General features: G+C 35.0%; 1 long non-coding RNA gene across 1 annotated transcript in view; it reads left to right on the top strand.

Annotated features, from left to right (window-relative positions):
• LOC110268055 overlaps window positions 1–9,019 on the top strand; it is a 19,390-nt gene extending 10,371 nt beyond the window's left edge. Inside the window, exons 2-3 of the long non-coding RNA XR_002356088.1 lie at window positions 2,876–2,882; window positions 8,899–9,019. This is a non-coding gene — a long non-coding RNA (uncharacterized LOC110268055). The remainder of the gene's footprint in view (window positions 1–2,875; window positions 2,883–8,898) is intronic.

The following is a 9,798-nucleotide window of genomic DNA, read 5'->3' on the forward strand; positions in this document are numbered from 1 at the left end:
GTACTCCATTCCTTGGTTGAGCTGCTTCTTCTTCAACCATGTCTTGTACTTCATCCTCTTCTTCAGCATCCTCTACCTCAACAATGTCTTCAACATGAATGTCTTCTTTTGAGCTCGGCTCCTCATGACTCCTTTCTTGCAGTGTGGTTTTGGACCTCAAAGTAATGGCATTAATTCTACCTTTGGGGTTGGGTAAAGGTTGAGAAGGAAGTGCACTGGAGCTTGAAGGTTGATTGTTGGGGGTAGATAATGATTCCATCCGGGAAATGAGAGCTTGTATAATGGAGCTAAGACCATTTATGGAAGAGGTAATTGTATTCTGAATCTCTTTTTGTCCTTGCGCAATAGAGCGAAGCATCTCATCATTAGAGGAGGAAGGGGGTAAGTAATTTGAGAGGCTTGCTGTTGGTTGTTCTGATGAGGCGCTTGGGATTGCCTTTGGTGAGGTGCTCGGTAAGTCTGGCCTTAGTTCTGCTGTTGGTATGGGGGGTTCTGTTGATACCGGTTCTGCTGATTATTGTTGTTGTTCCACCTCTGATTTTCACCGTTGTCTTTGCTTCCTTGGTTGTAGTTGTCCCTCCATCCTTGGTTGGAATTATCTCTCCATCCTTGGTTGGAGTTGTCTTGTCAACCTTGATTATAGTTCCCACCTTGGTTATAATTACCGCCTTGTTGATAATTCCCTTGATTTGGACGGTTATAGTAGTTATTGGTAGCCGCCAAGGTGTTGTCTTCTTGTTGTTGGAGTTGTGGACATTCATCAGTGTAATAGGAATAGCAGGCACATATTCCACACACTCTCTGAGGGACCAACTGTTGACATTGTTGTTGTGGAGGAGGCTGAGATTGCTGTTGATTCAGCTGGAGCTGCTTCAGTATGTTGGTCATCTCTCCCAGAGTCTGTGTGAGAGCCGCAGTCTCACTACTAGAGGAAACCTCCGCAATAGCTTTGGGATGATTGTTCCTGTGCCTTGCATTCTAGGTAGACTCAGCTAGATCGGTGATCAGTTGCCACGCTTCTCTCGCCGTCTTATACTTAGTCAGAGAGCCATTACTCGCAGCATCTAATATAGTCTTGTCTTGAGGCTTCATGCCTTGTGTGAAATAGCTAATCAACACCAACTGGTCAATCTTGTGGTGGGGACATGAGTCTAGGAGATTCCTGAAGCGTTCCCAATACTTGTAAAGAGTCTCTAATTTGCCTTGGATAATGCAGGAAGTTTTTTTTTCAGTCTATCTGTAACTTCAACTGGAAAGTATTTGTCCAAGAATTTCCTTCTGAGCAGATCCCAATTAGTAACAACTTCTTCAGGTTAAGTGTAAAATCACTCCCTTGCCTTTCCCTCAAGAGAAAACGGGAAGTCATATAGACAAATAGTAGTCTCATCTGTACCATGACGCCTAGTAGTTGACCAGGCTGTCTGAAAATTTCTGAGGTGCTTGATAGGCTCTTGAGCAGGTAAGCCATGAAACTTAGGCAGTAGATTGATTAGCGCAGTCTTCAGTTTAAAATCTGTAGCCAGATTTGGATGACGCACTTGATATGGCTGCAGTGTAAAGTCTGGAACTCCTGCTTCTTGGAGAGTAATCCTTCTGGGCTCCGTCATATTACCTGCGCATAAATCAACAGAATCAGTAGAAGAGGAGCTTGTTTCTTCCTCAAATGGCACTTCAGATTCGCCCTCAGATAAGACAGGTGAATTGGTAGTAACTACTTCACCACCCTCAGAGGCTAACCGACGTCGAGCTCGCCTAATATGTGAAATAGTTCTTTCGATCTCAGGATCAAACGTGGCTAAGCTCGGATCATGAAGTGAACACGTCATTCAATGAAAGAAACATACAGCTCATGGTAATAAAATAAAATAAAATATGCAAATATGTAAATTTAAAAATATTTACACCAACCAATAATTTAGCACACTGTTGCAACTCCCCGGCAACGGCGCCAAAAATTAACGGGACGAAAATTGCCGATTAAGAATTTATAATAAGAACAACGTTGCAAGTACAGTTCTTAACCGATGAAAATTCTGCTTATCAATTTAAACAGAGTTGTCACAATTTAAGAATAAAATACTGGGAGTAAAATTTCCAGGTCGTCTCCCAACGAGTTGACAAAAGAGTGCAATTTATTGGTCAGCAATTTTCTGAGAAATTTTAGAGTTGGAGAATGGAAAAATAAATGATTATAAATTAAAGCAATGGAAATTAACGAGAGGTTTTATGTAATTAAAATAAAAAGCCTTGACTGGGAGAAGATTAATTGGAAGTTCTATCCTTGTTGAATTTTCCCAAGAGTAATGGTGAGAGGTTGTTGTTTCTACTTAGTTATCCCTTACCGAATAAAGGAAAGTCAAGTAACTGAACCAACTCCAATTCACAAGTCCTAATCCTCTCCTATGGAAGGAATAGCGTTAGTGACTAGAGAGCCAGCTAACAACTTCCAATTACCAATTAACACTTGAGTATTCCAACTCAAGGGTCTCCTATTAAACAACTCCCAAGTCAAGTTGGGAATCTACTCCATTGACATGAATGTCATTTTCATAAACATATAAATGGAATGAAAAGAAGACATGGTAATTCAAATAAAGTAATAACAGAAATTAATTAAAGGTAAAAATAATTCTTTGCATTAATTCTTTCCAAAATCAAAGATATCCATATGTAACTCTGAATAAACTGAATGGAAAATAAAAGAGTAAGGAAATAAGAAAGAAAACTGTAATGGCAAAGACTTCAAATGGAGGTAGTAACTCTACTCAATACCCAAATCAAAAGCAAACTAGAAAATCTATGAATGTGAAGAACCCTAGAGGAAGTAGTAGTTTTCTCTCTCATATTCAAAACTAAAACTAAAATTGTGTAAAAGTGAATGTGTCTTGAGTCTCTACTTGTCCCCTGGTTCTAGTCTGTGTTTCTGGGCAGAAAACTAGGTCCAAAACCAGCCCAAAATTGCCCCCAGCGTTTTCTGCAATTTCTGCACGTGGTGCAGGTCACACGTACGCGTCGCTGTGAAAAGGTTCAAGTCATGTGCACGCATGAGCCAGGCGTGCACGTTGATCTTCGCTGGTCATCTCCTTTGTTTCTTGTGTTCCTTTAATTTTTGCAAGCTTCCTCTCCATCCTATAAGCCATTCTTGCCCTATATAGCCTGAAAACACTTAACACATAGATCACGGCATTGAATGGTATAAAAGGACATTAAAAATTGATAATTTAGATGCTTAGGAAGCAAGTTTTTAATCATAGAACAAAATTGGGAAGGATTTGTAAAACCATGCAAATTGTATGAATAAGTGTGCAAAAAATTGATAAAAACCACTCAGTTTAGCACAAGATAAACCATAAAATAATGGTTTATCATTGACCCCTCAAGATTTGAGTTCTGCAGATGGTGCAAGGCATAATTGAATGGTTTTCAAAGGAGGATTTGGAGCCTTGATGGGAATTTACGGAGTTAGTCACCCCATTGGAATCTTGAAGATCAACAAGGAAGGGTGTCAACAAACAAATTGTGGGACTCCAGAGGACAAATGAAGACCAAGCATGGGTGGAGAATCAAGGAGGAATGGAAGTACAAGCCTCCTTGATGTGAGCTCTTCAAAATGTACAACTTAAGGACAATAAACCAAAGTGCTAAGTGGGAGACACCCCACCATGGTAACATCTTTCTAACCTTTTTCTTTGTTTATAGTCTTGGTTTATTGAATTTTTGCTTGTCTTACCTAGCTTAGGATTAGTTTAATTTGAGTTTAGTTAGGTTAATTTTTGTATGGATCATGTGTTTGTGAAGTGATGCATATTTTGAGGGTGAAAACTCTTGTTGCATAACATGGTTGGTGCCGTAGTGATTTTAAAATTTTTGGAGAAACAGGGCACTATACGTTCGCACACTCCTGTGCGTACGCACACTTTTCCTAAATTTTGCTATTTTTGCGTACGCACACTCGTTTGCAACCCCTCTGTTGGGAGCGCTCGCACACTCTTGTGCATGCGCATCCCATCCTTTTTCACCATTGTGCGTACGCACACGCCCATGTGCACATGCACACATGATCCTTTTCATCTTTAAAAAAAACTAATAAAATAAAAATAAATAAATAAATAAAATAAAAATAAAAATAAAACCTCTTTTTTTTGTACTGATGAGCAGATATTTTATACGCCTTTTGGCATCACTTTCATATAGTTTTTAGAAGTTTTTATTTAGTTTTTATTAAGTTTTTATAGGTTTTAGTGTTAAATTCACATTTTTGGATTCTAATATGAGTTTTTCTATTTTTGAGCAATTTCAGGTATTTTCTGGCTGATATTGAGGAGTTTGAACAGTAGTCTGATTCAGAGACAGAGAAAGCACTGCAGATGCTGTCCAAATCTGACCTGCTTGCATTCGAAAGAGCTTTTCTGGAGCTAAAAAAGTCCAAATGGAGCGCTCTTAACGGCTATGGAAAGCTTACTTCCAAAGCGTTCCATCAATATATAATAGTTCATACTTTGCTTCGGATTAGAAGGCCCAGAACTGGCGTCCAACGCCAGCTTCCTGCGTTCAGAGCCCAGCGTCCAAAGGCCCAGAGAGGACTCCCTAGCTGGCATTCCATGCCTAAGGAGCCTCAGAGCATGTGGATCTCACCAAAGCTCAGCCCAAATACTCACCAAGTCGGCCCCAGAAGTAGATTTTAGCACTAATTAGATTGTTTTACACTATTAGTCATCTATTTAAGGGATTAGATTCATGTAATTTAATCATCTTTACAATCATCTTCTTCAACTTTAGAGTTCCCATTAGGGGAGACCTCCTGTCAAGAGAGGTCTGCCGTTATTTTCCACCATTGTTTTTATTTTCAGTATGAGTTTCTAAACCTCCTAGGTTGAAGGGAGGAGCCATGCTGAGTCCTATGAATTAATTAAAGTACTATTTCTTCTTCGATCCGTGTCTGATCTATCTCTAAGATGTGTATCCCGATCCTCATCGTGATGAACAGGACGATCTGACAAATTGGCTCTGTTCATCACATTAAGACGAACGTGCCTAACAAACACCCGCGTCTACCTGGGTTCATGTGAATACTTGGCCAGAAAGCACGAATCAACAGCTATGGATTTACGTCTCTCGGACGATTAATCCACGATTTTGTTGGGGACTTCTCGAGACATCAGTTCAGCCGATCTCCGTGGAGATTAAGGTCTCCGTGGTATAGGCTAGATCCAAGAAGCAGCGTTCTCTGATCCGAAAGATTCTACCTTATCTGTGGAGTTTTGAGTAGGATCGCCAAGAGAATGGATTGCTATGCGCTTCACCCTCCATTGGATTGAATAGCAAGGGCCCTGGTGTTCATTCTGCAGCAGAGGAGATCAAAGACCATTGGCGTGGTTTTGATCACTTACAGCCTGCCATAGAAGAAGAACATCCACAAGCGAAAAAGATGATAGTACTAGAGTTACTTCAGAAAGACAAAGCAACTTCGACTCTCATTTCTCAATCTAATCCTATCGCTTATTCCTTTCAATATATCCAAACATTTATGACATATAATCATTCAAGGTTTACATAATATTGTTCAACTCCTTCTGATTCTGCCAGACTAAGACCCACAAGACAACCACAAGCTTGCTTCAAGCCACAATCCTCGTGGGATCGACCCTCACTCGCCCAGGTATTACTTGGACGACCCAATGCACTTGCTGGTACTGCTACTGTTGTACGAAAAAGTGTGGGTTTTGCATACATGCGCACCAAGTTTTTGGTGCCGTTGCCGAGGATTGTTGAGTTTGGACAAACTGCCGGATTGTCTTGCTCCCTTGATCAGGTAATTTTCTTTTATTTTTACTTTGTTTTGGTGAGTATTTTATTTTTTACTTTCTTCTTCTTAATTTTCAAAAAATCTAGAAATTTTTTCAAGATATTTTAATTTCTTTGTTCAATTTTTGTTCTTGGTTTAGGTCTTTGAGTCTTTAATTTTTATTTTCTTCTTTTTCAAATTTTCGAAAATTCTACAAAGTTTTTCAAAAATATTTTTCTTTTCTATGTTTAATCCATGCATTTTTTGAATGTGTCTATGTTCTTGGTAATTTCGTGTTCTTGAGTCCTATTTTCTAAAAATTTTTCAAAAATATTTTTCTTTAGTTAAATCTTGTGTCAAGTTTCGAAGTTTGATGTTTTCTTTTTATTTTTCTTTCAATTTTCGAAAATCTTGTTTTAGTTTTCTAAAAATTTTAAGTTTGGTGTTCTTTTTGTGTTCTTGTGTTCTTTGAGTCTTTAAATTTTGTTCTTCGTGATCTTGTTCATCTTCAAAGTATTCTTGAGTCTTGTGTGTGTCTTAATCTTAAAATTTTTATGTTTGGTATCCCTTTGTGTTTCTCTCCAAATTTTTGAAAATAAAGGGGCTCTAGATCTAAAAGTTTTAAGTCTTGTGTCTTTTTTATGTTTTTCTCTTTTAACATAGATTCAAAAATCAAAAAAATATCTTTTCTAACTAATTCCTAACCATAATTTTCGAAAATATTCATAAAAATTCAGATTTTCATTTTTAAAATTTTATCTTATGTTATCTTAGTTGTCAAGTTTTCAAAAATCAAATTTTTCAAAATTAAAAATTTTATTTTTTTCAAAAAATCTTATCTTTTTCAAAAATCTTATCTTTTTCATATATTTTTCAAATTTTAAAAAATCTTATCTTATCTCTTTCAAATTTCAAATTTTTTTATTAAAAAAAATAAATCTTTTTCAAAATCAATTTTCTAATCTTATCTTTTTGTTTCTTTCTTATCTTTTCTAACTTCGAATTTTTAAATCATATCTTTTTCAAAACTTTTGAAAATTTTATCTTATCTTTTTCTAAAATTTCAAATTTCAATTTCAAATCTTTCCTTATCTTATCTTTTATTTTTATTTTTTATTTTTATATTTTCTTAATTAATATCTTATCTTCTCTCTCATCTTTTTCAAAACTACCTAACTAACTTTTCCCTCTCAAATTTTCGAAAACCACTTCTCTTTTTCTCTCTCTTCTTTTGCAAAACTACCTAACTAACTCTCTTCTCTCTCTATTTTCAAAAATTCTCTCTCTTCTCTCTCTTCTATTTTTCAAAAATTTGACATTTAAATTTCAAATTCTTTTTAAATTAATTAAACTATTTTTTGAAAATAAATTAAATAAATAAATAAAAATAAAAATATTTTAATTTACTTCTCTCTCTTCTTCTATCTTCTTTTTTATTGTCTTTCTTCATATTTCACTAGAAGCTCTTTTATTCAAGTGGTACAAAAAGCTTTTTATTCTATTTTCTTTTATTTACTCTTATCTACTATTTCCAAAGTATTTTTTCCTTTACTTCTTTTATTTATTTTTTATTTTTGTTTTTTTATCTTCTTCTTCTCTCTCTACTTCTGACTTTAAGGAGAAGCTTCTTGTCTATTGGTAGTCTCTTTCTATTCTTTTTTTTTTGGATTCTTGATTATGACCAGGAAAAGGGATAAAGAACCCCTTTTGACTCCTGATCCTGCACTTGAAAAGACTCTAAGAAGGCGTTTACAACTAGCTAAAGCACAACACTCCGGAGGAGACCTTTCAGAAAGTTTTGAACAAGAATTGGAGGACATGGACGAACCACAAAAGGAGCCTAGAAAGGTCCTTGGTGACTTCACCATGCTGACCTCTGACATTTATGGCAGAAGTATTGCTGTACCTGCCATTGGGCTAACAATTTTGAGCTTAAGCCTCAGTTAGTCTCTCTTCTGCAGCAGAACTGCAAATTTCATAGACTTCCAATGGAAGATCCATATTAGTTCTTAGCATAATTCTTACATATCTGTGATATTGTAAAGTCTAAAGGAGTTGATCCTGAAGTCTATAAGCTAATGCTTTTCCCCTTCGCTTTAAGAGACAGAGCAAAGTTTTACTTGCATCACTACAAGAAAAAGCAATATTTGTAACAAAAAAAATTGTTACAAAAAATTGAAATTTTGAAACAAAAGGATTTTGTAACAAAAAAAGGGGCTGTTGCAGTATGTCCTGTTACAAAAAGTTTTTGTAATAAAAAATGGAACTGTTACAATTTAAAGTGATATTTTGTAACAAATTTTATGATACAAAAAACCAAAAGTCGTTACAAAAGTGGTAACAAATTTTGATCTTCAAGGTATTTTCGGTGACAATTTATTTTTTCCTATCATAAAATTTTGTTACAAAATGTAACTTGATTTTGTAACGTTTTTTTTTCAAATAATTAATTTGTAACAATTTTTTTAATACAAATTGCATGCCTAATTTACTAAATTATTTTTTTAATTAACTAATCTATTAGCTATTTCAATAAACAAGTCTACATTTATATAATATGCAAAAACATACATATTTTAAACATGCCTCATTTAGCTAAAATTATTTTAAAATAAAATAACCTTAATGAGTACATTGATTAGTTCTACAAGTTATATGTCTTGTATAAGTTCAACCAAAAGTTAAAAGTTATAACATAGATTAGTGTCTCTATGAATCAAAATATTCTTGAGCCCTCAAGGTAGCATGTGGTCACCATTTCAGTACTCCTGTAAATAAGAAAAACCAAAACAAAAAATTAGAAACAAGATATAACACTAATTATAATTTTTTCCATTAAGTTTTATTCAAAATGTTTAGAAAAATTTTGGCAGAACCTACCCTAAAACTTGGATATTTCCACCGTCTACGGTTCTAACAAAAACAACCAATTTACAACTTACTTCTCAGCCAATACACAACTAAATTTATCAATCCAAATAATAGGACATTTGTCATTTCTCAATCATGACACAAGTAAAATGTCATAAATAGATCCATATACAAATTAAACTATACTAATAATATAAGAATCATCTAGGAAAATGTATTAAAACCATAAGCAATTTTAGGAGTATCTTTAGGGTCTAGTTTCTTTCATTGTCAAAGCGCGCTATGAAAGAGTTCACAACGGCTTGTTGAGCTTCCAATTGAGCTTTCATTTGAGCTAATTCTTTCTCTTGCCGTATTCGTTGCTCTTCAAGTTTTCTTTGAGCACATCTATTTCCTTTGTTAGCTCCTCACGGTCTTGTATTACCTCTTGAAGTTTTGCTTGAATCCTTAACTTAGATTTTGAAGCCTTTATCCCATAACTTGCACCACTTTTTTCACCTCTCAAAAGTAAAAAAGTTTCATTTGGAGTGAGAGGATTTTCTAAATCATAGGATTCATTGATCATACAGCTAATATCATCCTGCACAATCCAATTTGTGATTTAAAAATGAAGATAAAATTTAACTTCCATTCAATAGTAAAAGAAAAAGGTTAGTAATGTTACATCAATTTGTTTAGAAACCAACGAGCTTAGTATCTTTGAACTTGTACAACTTTTACTATATAACCTAAATTAGGCTAAAATTTAGTTTGGAGATTCCTAACTTATCTGGCAACAAGTGTACCTTGGTTGCAACTCAATCGCTGTTCAATTTTAAGAGTTGCAACCATTGGAAGTTCATACATATTTTGCTGAAAACTGATTCTTTCCAGCTTTGATCACCAATTTTCAAAAATTCACAACTCGCAATCCTTAACTCCTAAAATTCTGAAATTTTAGAGCAATAAACCAAATTAATCAAATTTTAAAACAAAATTGGTTTTGCTCTAAAACTTAGCTCGGAGGAGCCACAGCAAGACAAACAAGTTGCTGCCCTGTTTGAACTCTTCTGCTGTAGGACAGATTTGATGACTCAACTTTAAAAATTTGCCATAAATTGTGTATTTAACGAAAAGACCTCAAATTTTTCAGTCCAGCTCCA

The sequence above is a fragment of the Arachis ipaensis genome, chromosome B10, assembly GCF_000816755.2.
Source record: "Arachis ipaensis cultivar K30076 chromosome B10, Araip1.1, whole genome shotgun sequence".
In the NCBI taxonomy this organism is placed as follows: Eukaryota; Viridiplantae; Streptophyta; class Magnoliopsida; order Fabales; family Fabaceae; genus Arachis; species Arachis ipaensis.